The sequence below is a fragment of the Bubalus kerabau genome, chromosome 18, assembly GCF_029407905.1.
Source record: "Bubalus kerabau isolate K-KA32 ecotype Philippines breed swamp buffalo chromosome 18, PCC_UOA_SB_1v2, whole genome shotgun sequence".
NCBI classification, from domain to species: Eukaryota; Metazoa; Chordata; class Mammalia; order Artiodactyla; family Bovidae; genus Bubalus; species Bubalus kerabau.
The window spans coordinates 4,344,330-4,360,920 of record NC_073641.1 but is presented as its reverse complement, the minus strand read 5'-3'; the positions used below and the strand labels follow the sequence as shown (position 1 = coordinate 4,360,920).

The 16,591-nt window shown below is 49.2% G+C and overlaps 1 protein-coding gene across 6 annotated transcripts in view; it reads right to left on the bottom strand.

Annotated features, from left to right (window-relative positions):
* KCNIP1 (potassium voltage-gated channel interacting protein 1) overlaps positions 1–16,591 on the bottom strand; it is a 403,298-nt gene that overhangs the window by 159,752 nt on the left and 226,955 nt on the right. The gene's annotated exons all lie outside the window — the stretch shown is intronic.

The following is a 16,591-nucleotide window of genomic DNA, read 5'->3' as shown; positions in this document are numbered from 1 at the left end:
TCCAGGTGGCTCAGTTGTAAAGAATCTAGCTGCCAATGTAGGAAATGCGGGAGATGTGGGTTCAATCCCTGGGTCAGGAAGATTCCCTAGAGAAGGAAATGGCAACTCACTCCAGTATTCTTGCTTGGAGAATTCCATGGACAGAGGAGCCTGGAGGGCTACAGTCCATGGGGTCACAAAGAGTTGGACATGACTGAGCGGCTAAGCATGCATGCAAGTATCCTCATTTTGGCCTTGGTCACAGCTCCAGCTCTGGTGTGCCAGAATCCCACAACTAATCAGGCCCCAAACTGGAGTGGGGTTCAGACAGGATGAGAGCTTTGGAACTGTGGTCCAATGCTTGCAGAGCTGAGACCCAGAGAAAGGAAGGCACTTGCCAGGGGCGTTCACCAGACCCCCAGAGCCAGTGCCCCTGGTTCCAAGTCCAGTCCTCTCTCCACTGTGCCTTGACCCTTTGAATGATGTTTCCTTACGGACGCCATCTCTCTTTTTGTTGCCTGTGCCTCAGGCTGGAGTCCCGGTTCCTAGACAGCGCTCTGGAACATGCCTCTGAGTCTCTCAATGGCATGGGTCTCAAATGTAGAGTCCCTCAGTTTTTGATCCAAGAGGCAGCTGCACAGTTACAAGCTCTCCAAGTAGCAGCCACGGCCTCAGATCCAGTGCAGAGGGTGGATGTGGTGCAGGCGTGTCAGCATTTGCAGAGAAATTTTTTTTTTTTTTTTAACAAATGGACAGATGAGCTTGCCTGTGTGGGGTGGGGGCTGGGGGATTCTAATCTTCTAAAACAAATTGTTTGACTTTTTCCTGAGTACAAAGGGATAAACGAACCCTTTGCATGTGCTTCTTTTCTCTGTTTTCAAAGCCATGTTCTCAAAACCTTGGTGTTTCAGAAACAACTTCTGCATCTTAATCCTGGAGGAAGCCTCAGTTCACTTGCCTGTGCACACGGCAGCCCTGCTGCGCAGGCAGGCACGAAAGGAGGCTGGGTGAGGCCCAGCACTCTCCCCTCCACGCCCCCGTTGCTCCCACACACGCCTGCCGTAAGGCTACGAGACAGCACTGCCTGCCGGCTGCACCGTCTACACGCACGGTGCAGACGAGCACAAGGTAAGGGGGTGATGGACCAGCTGTAAAGAGCCTGGCTCTCTGGAGTCAGAGCCTTGAGTTCAGATCCAACCACCGGCTAGCACTGTGATCTCGGCAACATTAGCCTTCCTCTCTAAGTCTCAGCTTCCCCTTCTGTAAAGTGGAATAAAAGATTTCTCCTGTAGAGTTCTCAGGAAGATGGAGTGAGCTAACACAGAGGCTATCCCACCTCACCTCTGACTCGTACATTTTAGAACCTGAGCACTCTGGTCCATCACCGGGTGGACTCCATAGAGTGAGTCCTGGAGATGGGCAAGGGGTCGGCCCTGAGGGGCCTGGAGGGGAGAGACGACCCCTTCCTTCCATCACTTGAGGATCTCCACCAGAGCCCTTCCAGGCCGAGTGCTACAGAATCCCTTGTCAGTTGACCTCAACCTTACCCTTTGGGGAGGGCTCATCTTCTGAAATGCCTCGGGATAGAGCCTGCGGACCTGGGTCGTATGCAGCGCGTCTCTGGCCAGCGACACACACTGTGAGTTACTTTCATGGATTCCCTGACTGATGACAGAAAACATGGTCCTCTCAAACACAGCTCCCTGGCCTGGGGCCGTCCTCGGGGGCTGCGCTTCAAAGCTCAAACACAGCTCCCTGGCCCGGGGCCGTCCTCGGGGGCTGTGCTCCAGAGCAGAGGCACAGCCGGGCTGGCTGCACCGCTGCCTCCCCTTTGCCTGTAGGGGGAAGCGGTGCAGGGGTGTCAGCGTTTGCAGAGAAATGTGCTTTTTTTAAGGAAATGGCAACTCACTGCAGTACACTTGCCCCAGAAATTCCACGGACAGGGGAGCCTGGTGAGCTACAGTCCATGGCGTTGCAAAAAGTTGGACATGACTGAGCAGCTGAGCACACAGGCCAGTATCTTCATTTTGGCCTACACTTCATCCCCTACCCCTATACTCCACCCCCAGGACTGGAGCGCTGATGGGCAGGACTCCGGTGGACTTGGACTGGGGACTGGTCTGAAGAAGAGCTGACCTAGTTGGGCTGACTCGCTGCTCCACCCCATCCAGTTGTGCACACAGCACTTCAGACTACATGGCCAAGTGGTACGTGCTACCCGCTTCATGAGAAACCCAGTGGGAACAATAGCTAATAATTACCACATGTGGACCTTGCGGTACTGCCTTTCACAACTCACTGAGGAGATGTTACAATTGTTATTTACAATTTATTAATATAGAGAAGGAAACTGTAGTTAGAGTCAGCAATACCTGGCCCCACGGTGGGAGAGGCCGCCCTTGAACCCTGGCTTTCCGACTACAAAGTACTGCGCTGTTAGTCATGAAACTACACCCCTCTCTGGGAGGGGGAAAACCCAAATGCCATCTCTTTGTGAAACCCAAGACAAGGCTTTATTGAGGAAGCTCCCCAAGGTGTCCAGCAGCCAGTGGCTGACTCTGTGCATTCTAGGAGGCACCAACAAAAATAAGGAAAGATAGGAACATATGTAGAGCTCCTACCATATGCATTGTATGTGTTGAGTCCTGTTAAGTGTTCAGAGATCCTGGCCCTGCCCATCTCTAGCTTGTCATGTAGGAGAAGTCGCCCTTCAGGAGCCTTGAACCCTTCATCTGTAAAATGAGAAGGCCCACAGGCAAGGTCAAATAACCCCTCACTGAGCAAGAGTTATATCTGACTCAGTCTCTTAAGGGTAACCTGGTATTCTGTTACACAACAGAGGTCTGGAAAAGTTAATTGACTTTTCTAAGTGCACACCCCCCATGAAGCTACAGCCTACTCTCTCTTACAGTAATGAATGGGGAGGGAGGCCCCCCCCCGACACATGTTCCCAAGCTCCAGCCCTCTGTGAGGGCCACCCCCATGTGGTGTCAGCTCCTCCATCTCCCTCTACTTTGGAAAAGTGACTGAGCGCAGTGCGCAGAGGGACCCCCAGGGGGGGATGATATCTCTCTGTTTAATGAGGGACCGTGGGAGGGTGGAAAACGCACCCGATTCATCTTTGTTGCCTAAATACCTCTTAAATTCTCCCTTGAATATTTCTAATTCAGCAGAATGTGAACAATTATAGCGGGAAGCTATTCATAGGTGGAAGGGGGCTGATGGAATTATTTATCAAAGTGACATTTTAATTATAGTGAAGAATGAGTTTGTTGTCACCAAGACGGAAGATGGTGGTACCAGGCCTCCACACACCCCTCTAGAGTAAATTAAAAATGCTCGCCTCTTCATGGTAACTCCATTAGGTGCTGGAGATGCAGGGAGTAAATGGCAGGTTCCTTCCAACACTCATTTCTGGGTGGTGGTAAGATGTGAGGGGTCCTGTTTCATGCTGGGAGGTGGGTGATCTCTGAGATGCATGGGGTCGGCAGGCAGAAGCCAGATGAATTCTTTTCAGAAGAGTCTCCTGCTCTCAGGGGTCTTTCCTCCTTCCTACTTCTTTGTGGCAGCCCACTTGTCCACATTCCCTTGGTGTCCCACTCTCTTCTAAAACAAGAGATATCTGCAGAGTAAATCCCAACCATGCAGAAGTGTATACAACCAAGGTCAAGCCACTTAAAGTCAATGAGCCAACTTCCTTAACCTCCCTGACTCCTGGCTCCCCGTCTCCCCCTGAGGCATCCAGTGTGTACGGACTCTCCTGAATCGGTCCTGAGATAAACTACACATACACAAGCACATCTGCAGTCTGAGCTGGCTTCAGTTCCCTTCTGAGCTATTGCTGGGCTGTTTACCTCCCCAATCAGGAGGAAAGCAGGGATTATGTCACGGGTCTCTCTGGTATTGGCTGACTCCCCGGTAGCATGGCTGTGTTTGTTAGTTTCTACCACCGAGTCAGCACGTGAGACACACCAGATACCACACTTAGCAGAAGTATTAATTCTGATCTTCCAACTGGCCACAGAGGGTTGGGTTTCCATCCCCATTTTGGAGATAAACCTAGATTTGGAGCTAGTAAGTCATGCCTTCCAAGTCACGCCATGCAGAACTTAGGGTGGAGCACGGGACCTGCGTCTACTTGTTCAGTATTTAGTAGACTCTTGCCTGTGCCCACCACTGTGTCAAAGATCATTGAGAGGCCTCCTCTGACCTCCAGGCGCGCACAGCGTACACGTGGGTGGGACGGGGGGAGGGCAGGCCGGCCAACGCACTGTCAGTGACGTAACGATAGTCGGCTTCGCAGAGCGCGCTTAGTGTTTGGAAAGAGGAGACGGGTGCTTAAATACAAGCCCTGTCACTCTCCAGGTCATACGTGACCTCAGATAAGTCACCTCATTGTTTTCAGGGCTTAGTTTGCTTAAAAGTAAAATGGGCATAATGATATCCAGTTCACTGGGCTAGCATAAGCATTGGGGACTATACTCATAAGGCACTGAAGGAATCTAAATAGGCATTTCTCCAAAAAAGATACACAAATGGCCAATAAGCACATGAAAAGATGCTCAGCATCGCTAATCATTGTGTGCATGCACAGTTGCTTCAGTCGTGTCTGACTCTTTGCGCCCCTAAGGACTGTAGCCCACCAGGCTCCTCTATCCATGGGATTCTCCAGGCAAGAATAGTGGAGTGGGGTGCCATGCCCTCCTGCAGGGGATCTTCTGACCCAGGGATGGAACCTGCATCTCCTGAGCCTTCTGCATTGCAGGCAGATTCTTTACTGCTGGGCCACCAAGGAAGTCCTCACTAATGATCAGAGGAATGCAAAGTCAAAATCACAATGAGATACTACCTCACACCCATCAGGATGCTTATTCTCAAAAAAACATTAACTCGTGTTGGTGAGGATGTGGTTAAATAGGAACCCTCATGCACCACTTTTGGTAACATTAAATAGTACAGCTGCTATGGAAAACAGTATGATAGTTTCTCAAAACAATTAAAAATAGAATTATATGCTCCAGAAATTCCTCAGTTCAGTTCAGTTCATTTCAGTCGCTCAGTTATGTCCGACTCTTTGCGACCCCATGAATCGCAGCACGCCAGGCCTCCCTGTCCATCACCAACTCCCGGAGTTCACTCAGACTCATGTCCATCAACTCAGTGATGCCATCCAGCCATCTCATCCTCTGTCGTCCCCTTCTCCTCCTGCCCTCAATCCCTCCAAGTATCAGAGTCTTTTCCAATGAGTCAACTCTTCACATGAGGTGGCCAAAGTACTGGAGTTTGAGCTTCGGCATCATTCCCTCCAAAGAAATCCCAGGGCTGATCTCCTTCAGAATGGACTGGTTGGATCTCTTTGCAGTCCAAGGGACTCTCAAGAGTCTTCTCCAACACCACAGTTCAAAAGCATCAATTCTTCAGCACTCAGCTTTCTTCACAGTCCAACTCTCACATCCATACATGACCACAGGAAAAACCATAGCCTTGACTAGACGGACCTTTCTTGGCAAAGTAATGTCTCTGCTTTTCAATATGCTATCTAGGTTGGTCATAACTTTCCTTCCAAGGAGTAAGAGTCTTTTAATTTCATGGCTGCAATCACCATCTGCAGTGATTTTGGAGCCCAGAAAGACAAAGTCTGTCACTGTTTCCACTGTTTCCCCATCTATTTGCCATGAAGTGATGGGACTGGATGCCATGATCTTCGTTTTCTGAATGTTGAGCTTTAAACCAACTTTTTCACTCTCTTCTTTCACTTTCATCAAGAAGCTCTTTAATTCTTCTTCACTTTCTGCCATAAGGGTGGTGTCACCTGCATATCTGAGTCCCTTGGACTACAAGGAGATCCAACCAGTCCATCTTATAGGAAATCAGTCCTGGAAGGACTGATGCTGAAGCTGAAACTCCAATACTTTGGCCACCTCATGCGAAGAGTTGACTCATTGGAAAAGACCCTGATGCTGGGAGGGATTGGGGGCAGGAGGAGAAGGGGACAACAGAGGATGAGATGGCTGGACAGCATCACCGACTCAATGGATATGAGTTTGAGTAAACTCCGGGAGTTGGTGATGGACAGGGAGGCCTGGCGTGCTGCAGTTCATGGGGTCACAAAGAGTTGGACCTGACTGAGTGACTCAACTGAACTGGACTGGACTGCTCTACTCTTAGCGCTCAACAGTGCCTGGCACAGAGCAGGGGTCAGTGAATATGTAAACTGATTAATCTGAGACTCTGAATACCTAATTAAATCAAGTAATAACAAATACCACTTATTTGGTAACTTTTATGTTTTTGGAACTGTACTAATGCTGATAGGAAAGTATTATCTCACTTTTATCCAAGAGGTAGACACCATAATTATACCCATTATATCAGGTGAGGAAACATAAGCCCAAAGCCGTTAGCAAGATGTAGAAGCAGGTTAAGAGCTCTCAGCTGTCTAACTCCTGGGCCTGGATGCTGAGCCTCTGCTCTATACATCCCTCTCTCAGCTGACCTTGGCCCCTGACCTGTGGCCATTTGCAGTCAGACTGAGTCACAGGAAGCAGCCTAGAAATGGACATGAAACAGGGAGTGACTTGCTCTGCAAAGTTCCCGAGCTCTCTTGGCACCTCTTGTATTTCCTTCCCGAGAGGAGCCGTGCTGAGTAGCCTCATTCAGGGAACTGCATTCAGGGAGCCTCATTCGAGGGTTTTCGGAGGACGGTATGTGTGTGTGTGTGTGTGTGTGTCCCTTGGTCCCACTCTGGGGCTGCCTCCCTCCTGACACCATCTAATAAAACAGTACAGGCCGTGGCCATAGGTGCAAGTGACCGGCACAATCACAAGCTGATACTTGTTTTTTAAAATCTTGCAAGACTACAAATCACACATAGAATCCAGCAAGGAAATAGGAAGGCCCCTTAAGGAGAATGCTGGCTGGCCCCAGGAGCGGGTTTATTAAACATGTGGGTTGGAAACAAGCAGGAGCCCTGCAGCCTGGCAGCTGGCACTAAGTCTCAGTGGGTCAGGTCTGAGCGGACCCCACTCACTGGCCATGTGGCCTCGGGAAGTGACTTTACCTCTCTGCGCCTCAGCCCCTCATCTCAGAAATGGAGACGGCAGTGGCTGCTGAAACAGAGGACTGTAAACCAGATGAAGCACCCTGCATGGGAGCTCAGTACACTGCTGGTTTCTTAGGTCCCTCCCTGAATTTCAGCTTCAGGGCACCGAGTTTCATACATTACGAACTGGAAAGGTTTAACTCCCTAGCAAGTTTTACCCGATGCCACAGTGCACATCTATGAGCAAAGCAGCATTTTCTCAGGGAAACCATGAGAGCTCATTTCAAGTCTGGACTGCTTACAACAGGCTGGCCTTGTCTCTCTCCCTCTCTGTGAGCTCATTCATTCATCCGTTCATTCATTCATTCACTAACTCATTCATTCACTCATGGTCTCTGCTAAGTGCTGAGCTTGGTGATGTCCAGAATAGGACATATATAAAGTAGAGTCCCCCTGTGCGAGGCTGAATAGTGTCCCCTAAGGCTGTCATCCTAATTCCTGGAACCTGTGAATATGTTACCTTACATGTTCAAAGGGACCTTGCAATGTGATTAAATTAAGGATTCTTAGATGGGGCGATCTCCTGGAATTATCCAGGTGGACCCAGTGTCCTCAGAGTGGTCCTTAACAGAGGCAAGAGAATGAGCATCAGAGAATGGCAATGTGATGACAAAGAGAGGCTGGAGTGATGCCCTTCAAAGGCAGAGGAAGGAGCCATGAGACGAGGCATGGGGGCCGCACCTAGGTGATGGAAAAGTGAGCAAGTGTCTTCTCCCCCAGAGCCTCCAGGAGGAACACAGCCCTGCACACCTTGATTTTAGCCCCTTTAGGCTCATTTCTGAGTCCAGACCTAAGAACTGTAAAATAATAAATGTGTGTTGTTTTAAGGTACTAAAATTGTGCTTATTTTTTGTAGCAGTGACAGGAAACGAATAGCCCTCAGCCCTCCTACGTTATTCTGTATCATGCAACTTGTTGATTTCCTTCAGAGCGTCCATTTGTAATTCCACACTTGTCATTCATCTGTCTTCTCCACTGTGCTTGTTGACTCCATGAAGGCAACGATTCCCTCTGTTCTCTTTCCCACCGTGTGGCCAGAGCTCGACTTACGTGTAGGCACCCAGACGCTGCTCCATGAATAGCTGTTGGGTAAATGTTCTGTCCCCGCCCTCAGGGACCCTGTACAACATAGTGTAAACCTGCTTTCAAGGCGGAGTGCTGCTCCATGGGTAGGGGAGACAAGAAATGTACTTACAAGGATAAAAGCAATGCCTACTAGAAATTGAATGCTTACTAGGCCAGGTACCCGGCTAAGCCCTTTAGAAGCATGGTGTCATTTCCTCCTGCCAACAGTCCTATAGAAGATGAGGGGTGGAAGCCCGACCAAGAGAGATGAAGTAACGTCCCCCGGCCATGTGGATGGGTAATAAATTAAAGCACAGCTGCCTGGCTGCAGTGTTAGCCAGTTTCCATTGTGACAGACTGCTGCCCTGTGACTTCTAAGGCCCATGTAAAAGGGCTTTACACTCTCACCTATCCTCTCCCTCCACCCAACGATCATTATCAGCAGCGTCTTAATCCTAGCACCTAACTACAGCACCTAATATATGCAAAGGTGCCATGAAGGTTATAAAGAAGTAACTATTATTATTGTTATTATCATCATCGCAATTGTTTATTAAGCACCTACTATGACTGAGCGACTGAACTGAACTGAAGTCTTGCCTAGAGAACCCCATGGACAGAGGAGCCTGGTGGGTTACAGTCCATAGGGTCACAAAGAGTCCGAGACGACTGAAAGGACTTAATACACACACAAGGACACTTCTTGTGAACGTTTATGGCTTGAGTAGGCCACAGGCATGTTGTTAAGAGAGCCAGCTTTGAACTCCAGATTTTATTTTAGAAAATGATTTCTGCTTCTGGATTTACTACTTATTAGCCATGTGACCTCAGGCAAATTACTTTGCCTTTCTGAATCAGTTTTCTCACCTGTAAACTATCGATACTAGAAGTTCCTACTTCCTCGGGTTGCTGAGGGTTCAAGGGGATGATGCTTGCCTGTGAAGGGATGACCCTGTGCTGGACACGGAGGGCACTCAGTCAACGGGGGCCGCCGTGAAGACAGTCATAAACCCACAGGCTGCTCTGCTCCAGGCTGTCACTGTCTTCTGTTTGGGAGGATGGGCATTGTTAGGCTCTGGGAGCCTGCAGAGGGAAACGGGGAGTGAGGGAGAGAAAGCACCTGGATCTCTCTATTACCACTGATTGCAGCCGAAAATAAAACTGAAATTCAGCTAGAAAGAAGGAGCATGTGAGTCACTGGGGCGAAGAGGCCTCCACCAGCCGCCGAGTCCTGGGTGCTGTCCCTCTACATCTTCCTGTCCTTGTCACTGTGACTTTCCTCTCCCCGGGCTGGGCACCTCCCCACACCTCACATGGATGAAGGAGCTCTCCAAGCTGCTCCTTCAGCCTCCACTGCTCACTGCCAGATCCTCGTGTTAAGAGCGGCTTTTCCTCCATGATTCTGCTGAGCTCAAACCTTCCACAGCTCACAAGCTTCTGGGTTTGGCATTCTGAGCTTTTCCAAGTTCAAGTCCCAACTGCCCTGCCATTCTTATCTCTAACGGTCCAGCCTGGCCTCCCAAGACCACTGTGAGTCCACTGTGTGCAGCCTCTCTCTTTCTGCATCCAGTCCCTTCTCTAAACATGGCATTAATGAAGTAGTCCGTGCATTCGTTATTTTACCTAGCCAGCACATGAGAACAGAATTTCTAAGTAGCACAGAGTCTAGGGAGTGGCTTGGCACTGGCAGCCCACGAGCGGCTGCTGCCCAGTCCAGTGCCCATGACAGACATTGCTAATGGATCACACAGCATTTTTCTACTCACTGAGTTCAGACACAGCCTCAAAATTCTCAAAGTAATTTCTTAGGCAGCCTCTGCTTATCACCTGAGCTGGTACAACTCAGACTTCATCTTCAGGTAATATGGTAAGACAGATCGGCTCCATCCCCATGCCACTATCTACCCGGGTGACCCCAGACAAGGCAAATGTCCCTTCTGAGCTTCCATATCCTCAGCGCTAAACGGCACTCATTTTGACCTCACAGGGCTACTGGAGGATTTGAGCTCATGAATACTACAAAATAACATTTTCAGGTGTTTTCATTGCTTTCCCTCCATTTGCTTAACAGCTTTCACTGCCTGAGGGGTGGGGGTGCAACTGGAAAGGTAAGAAAGATTTTCAGTTTATTAAGCCTCAGGTGCTGAGCCCGGAAGATAATTTTGTGCCCCAAACAGAAGATTTTGAAGAATGAAGGAAGAGGCAGGCTCTCCTGCCCTCCAGTTCAATAAGGCTTCTCTAAACCAGTGCAAGGAGGCGAGTGAAGAAGAGGACTAAGATGCTGGCGGTCATTGACAAGGATAGGGAGGAGAAAGAACCTCTAAATCAGTCTGGACTGAAGAATGAAACTAAAAACAGGCTGGCACTGGGGTTTCTGCATACAGCCTGGCACAGGTGCAGCAGAGGTTCTAGGAAGAAGGACCGAGACAGCCTCCCAGCGTGCCCAAGCCCTGCATAGTGCCCATAAATGGACTGTTCTCGAGTGTTGTCTGGAGGTGCCTGCAGACCTGCCGAGCCCGCCTTTGCATCGGGATGGGGAGGAGGCAGCGGTGGCTGCCCAGGACTGGACGGGACTGGGGAAGTCTGTGCGTTCACTGAATGAGGCGGATAAGGACAATCGAGCTGGGTGTCCTGAACCCCCGGTGATGGACTGACCCGGAACAAGCGCTCCCATCCCTGCCTCCAGCTCCCGCCCCAAACTTAGATGCAGCTGTTGGAAAAGAAGCTGAGAGAGAAACTGAAAACACTGAGGTTAAGGTCCTGCTACCCAAAGGGCTAGGGACTCAAAATCGGTATGAAATTCAGTGATATAAAAACAAATTTACACTTTTTCCTCCTCCGAATTTGAGGGCTGCTGTTAACTCACCACATATACATGGTAGCTAGTGTCTATTAGTATTGCAAATGTCAGCCACTTCACTGCTAATTTTGTGTTAATTTTTAAATTGTTTGTATTTATTTATGTTTGGCTGTGCAGAGTCCTTGTTGCCGCGCCGGCTCTTCTCTAGTTATGGTGAGCGGGGCTGCTCTCTAGCTGCAGGGCGCGGGTTCCTCATTGCGGTGGCTTCTCTTGTTACAGAGCACGGGCTCTAGGCTGTGGGGCCTCAGTAGCTGCAGCTCCCGGGCTCTACACCATAAGCTCAACAGTTGCGGCGCGCAGGCTTAGTTGTTCCGCGGCATGTGGGATTTTCCCTGACCAGGGATCAAACCCACCTCTCCTGCACTGGCAGGCAGACTCTTCACCACTGAGCCACCAGGGAAGCTCCATTGCTACTTATTAATGCTAAATGGAAGAGTATCAAGTGTTCTTATAGTGAGGATTAAGCGAAATAATGTTCTCCAAGCCCTCTAACATGTAGTAGGCACTGGGTGAATATTTATTAGCATCCTTGTTTTCCTTCCCCCTTCGTGGAGTGAAATCCCTCCCACCCGCAGATTCTGAGAACTGCCATTTCCATTGTGCAGGCAACTTCTCAGGGGTTCTGAACATGATCTGACTGGCCTGCTGGCTCTGTTGTCAAGTACATTTGATCAGTTCATGAAGTGGTCTTTAAAAATGCTCTGTGCTTTGACAAAATTCAGAACAGCAGACTTGGGAGGCAGATTGCTTCCTTGTAATTCAAGGAAACATAAAGCTCTTCAGCATTGAGCTTTCAGTAAACTTCACATTCCTCCTCTCTGGTTCTTCCCCCACATTTAGGACGAGGGGTATAGACTTCAAGAATCCCCAAGGAGAACTGAAAGGTGGAAGGTGTTATGGGACTAAGAGGTCTACCATTGGATTTTCTAGTCTTCTCTCCTGGCTTCTCCCATCTCAGTCAGCTAGGGAGCCGATTCCTATCTCTTTGGGAATAAAGGGCTCCAAAAACATGCCCCAGACCAATAATCTGGAGTTAATGACCTATGTGTCCCTTGGAATCTGCTTTTGGGTGGCCATTGCTGCTAACCCTTTAACAATCTGGGAAGATGATAACACAGAGGGGGGTAGATGCAATACTATATTGCAAGCACTTGCTCCTATTAATATTTACTGCTGCTGCTGCAAAGTCACTTCAGTCGTGTCCAACTCTGTGCGACCCCATAGAGGTCAGCCCACCAGGCTGCGCCATCCCTGGGATTCTCCAGGCAAGAACACTGGAGTGGGTTGCCATTTCCTTCTCCAGTGCATGAAAGTGAAAAGTGGAAGTGAAGTCGCTCAGTCATGTCAGACTCTTCGCAACCCCATGGGCTGCAGCCTACCAGGCTCCTCCATCCATGGGATTTTCCAGGCAAGAGTACTGGAGTGTAATATTTACTGAGCAACTGCTAAGTGTTAGGCTGTGTTGGGTATTTCTTTCTCTTTTTTTTTTTTTTTCTACTTATCATGGAAACCCTGTGAGAAAAACCTTATCCCTCATTTTACTAACCAGCAAAAGGACCTGGGAGAAGTACCTGCTTATGACTTCCCAGCAAGTAAGGGGTGGAGCCACCTGCTACCCAGGGCAAAGCACCTTCTTAGTCAAGATGAACTAGAAATTGTTATTCAAACCATCTACATATCACCTGTCATCTGCTTTATATTGTTGGGGCTTAAGGCAGCTGTGTATCTTTTTCATTCCATAGGTGAGTTTAACCATCATGCAAGGATCTTTAAATCATTTTCATAAATGAGGTGGCTAAGGCCTTATCTTGCCTCATAATCTCTTCTGCAATATTCATGTCACTTTCAGAGAGCTCAGCTTGCACACCCAGAAAGTCACTGAGATGGATGAGCTCCAGGAGCCTGGGCGCACAGGACGTTACTTTCCCACCTATGCCCCAGGCAACCATCATAAATGATTCACAGATCTCATTTCCACTGAACCCACATGTGGCCCCAGATCCTGAAACAGCTCTTCAGGAAATCACAACCAATGAATTACAAGTTGGCACAGGGAAGTGAATCCAATTTGTCCTTGTAGAACGAGGAGAACCGCTTCCCAGGTGCCTCAGTGGTAAAGAATCTGCCTGCCAAGCAGGAAATGCAGGTTCAATCCCTAGGTTGGGAAGATCCCCTGGAGGAGGAAATGGCAACCCACCCCAGTATTCTTGCCTGGAGAATCCCATGGGCAGAGGAGCCTGGTAGGCTATGGTCCATGGGGTCACAAAGAGTTGGACATGACTTAGCAACTAAACAACAGCAACAATAAACAGAAGACTGCGAAGGGTCCTTCGTCTCTGACTTTCCATGAGGCTCTGTGGTGTGGAGACCGCAGCTCACGCTACGGGGGCCCAGACCAGCCCGGCCTGGCTGCTGGGACCGGTCAGCTGCCATCCCCAGGCCTCAGTCTCTTCCTCTGTATCATGAGCTCTGTGGTCTCATGTGGTTCCAAGAACCTGTGATTCATGACACATCACCTGATGAGGATTGGATACAAAGTGATTCCTCAAAATTTGCATCCCAGGCCAAGAAGACATCATCTAGGAGTGATGATGATGCTTCCCTTTAGGCTTATTAAAAGGAGTCTGTGCTAGGCATTTTAACGACAACATAAAACGCTGCTTGAGATGAGGCTCCAGGGAATAACAATACAATCGCACAGACTCAGGACCAAAAGTGCCTCAAAAGTTATTTGTGTCGTCTCACACTGAGACCCCTCTATACCAGGCCAAATGAAATATTTTCCAAGCCTCTGTTGTATTCCTCCTGTGACAGGGAGATTCTCAAGGCAGCCTGACCCTCTTTTGGACATTTGAGTATTTGAAAGCTTTTTCTTATATTCTGGTATTACTTCACCTCACTGGACCTTGAGACTTGGGCTCATACAGAGCCATCTAGTCCTTTTTCCTGCTTGATACATCATCAGGTATCTGAAGCTACTTTTCAGGTCTTATGTCTCTATAAGGCTTTCCTGGTGGCTCAGAATGGTAAAGAAACTGCCGGCAATGCAGGAGACCCAGGTTCAATCCCTGGGTTGGGAACGTCCCCTGGAGTAGGAAATGCAACCCACTCCATTATTCTTTCCTGGAGAATCCCATGGACAGCGGAGTCTGCTGGGCTACAGTCCATGGGATTGCAAAGAGTCGGACACGACTGAGCAACTAACACTTCATGCCTTGATACCCCTGTTCAGCCTCTGCCATGAGACCACCTTGTCTTTAAGCTAAAACATCTTCAGGTCCTACATCCTGCCACTATTTCTCACGTGACATGGTTCCGAGTATCCACGCCCTGGATATGCCTGGGGCTCTCTACGTCAACATCCAGCTTGAACAGAGCCACACAGGCACAATCTGCTCAAGGCAACGTGAAACGGAGCTGGTAGGTGGCAGAGGGCCTGGGTCCTACGGTCCAGGGACTTGGATTTGGACCTCAGCTCTGTGTGACCTCATGTGAGGGACTTTTCAGAACCTCAAATGCTGGGTCTGGAAACGAGAGTGAAAACAGTACTTGCCTCATAGGGTTATTCCAAGGATTAAGTTGGCTCCTGCGTGAAAAGTACACACAGGAAATGCTCAAGTAATATTAGCTATTACCACCCCATCTTCCTAGAAACGGTATTTCTGTTAACATAGACTAACGAAATAATTACCCAGTTCCTAAGAAAGTGCAGGTCCCTTGGAGCAGTTCTGTCACTTCTAGAATGGGACATGGACTAGCGTGTGGTGGTGGAGAGGTTTGGATGGGGTCAGCACACCCAAGCAATTGATGGCCAGGGGACCAGTAGCCAACTCTCCTTAGAGACTCAGAAAATAAAATTCAGAGCAGAGAATGCTAAACCCTGGCCTGACAGAAAGCACCAGGGATATCTATGAACTTATAAGACACTCATTATTTTACTTTTTTCTTTCCCATTTAGGGCTGTTCATCCCAGGGTGTTCAAGAGCTGATTTAGGGCAAAGAATGTGAGCTGGTAATGAGCTTTGGGATGCCCCCCTTCCACTCCTCTCCTCTGGCAGGGATCAGAGAAGAAGCATGCAGGGCTGTCAGAGGAAGGCAGGGAAGGCTGGCTTTGATTCCCTGTGAGCCACGCTAAGTCCTGGCCCAGCACGTCTCCCCGCCTCCAAGTTAGGAGCCAAATCTGGCTCTGAGCAGGGGATGAGGAGCCTTGGAATTCCAAATCTCTCTGAGCTGTTCGAAGAACCTCTAACTTCACTATGAAATGGCAGAGGATCCAGCAGAGCTCAGCGGGGACGAGAGCCTTAGAGAAGGTTTATTATACCCAGGAGATGCCATTAACTCATGGCTTTCCCTGCTGGGCCCATCATAGTGGAGATGTGCTCTCTAAGAACACCCAGGGGCATTTCATGACAGTGGCAGCCACTGGGGTCCGGGCCCACTTCTGCCTAACCCTGAAGGTAGACAGGCAGGGTCATTTTCCTGGCCTGCCTGGGACTGACTCTGGGGACTTTGGCATTGTTGATTCTCCAAATGTGGTCCATGGAGCACCGTCACCAGCACAAGAAGAGTTACTTCTGAAAATGCAGATTCCTGGGGCTTCTCCAGTCCTGCCAAGTCACACTCTCTGGGGTCGAGACCTAGGATGTTACATGTGTAACCAGCTCAATGGGTATTTTTCACGCTCCTTAGGGTTTGAGAGCCACTGCATGTAAATCCAGGAGCACTTCTTATGTACTTATACATTCTGAGGCTGCTGAGGTTTTCAGAGCAGACGGGTTTACATAGGGAGGAAGTGAATGTGGATGGAAGGAGGACAGAGGTTGTAGAGATTCACACCTAGGTTGTATGCTGCTGAGTACTGGGGTGGCTTGTCACACAGCCTTCCAGTGACTGCCAGGCTTACTCAAGCCATTTCCAAACTAGCTCACCAGGCTTCACTCAGGGCCATATTTCAGTTCCTCAAACATACCAAGGTTATTCCCAGCCTTTGCTCTTGCTGGTCCTTCTGCCTGGAATCTCATCCTCCCAGTCTATTCATGACCAACCCTCTCTCAATATTTGTGTTTTAGTTCAAAAGGCTCCCTCTTTGTCCTGTCTATCTAAGCAGACCTATCCCCTCCCCAGATCTCTTTAGCTTCTCCGTGGCATTTGTCATTTTTGAAATTTGGTTATCATCCGCCTCTTTCTGCTTATTGGATAGAGTCATTGCTGGGTTCTCAGTGCCTAGAACATAGCCTGGCATTAGTAGGCATTTGACAAATATTTGGTGATGGAGAGAATGTACCACGTTTCCCAGCACCACGTCTTAAGGAACCACTGCTGAGTGAGTCTTTAAACGATCTCCGATCTGTGGCACTCAGAGATCCCCGTCTAGCTTTCCCGCTATTCTCAGCCCCCTCCTTGGCACTCACTGCTGTCTGCGAGATCCCTCTAGTTTTCTTTCCTCCCTTCTCACTCTGCTGGCACCGTGAAGGTGGGGACCTTTTCCCTGCCGTCGGGCCAGGGCGGAGCTCTGCTGTCTAGTGCACAGTGGCCATTCAAGACATATTTGTTGACTGAGCAAATTAACAACATAACATGCACTT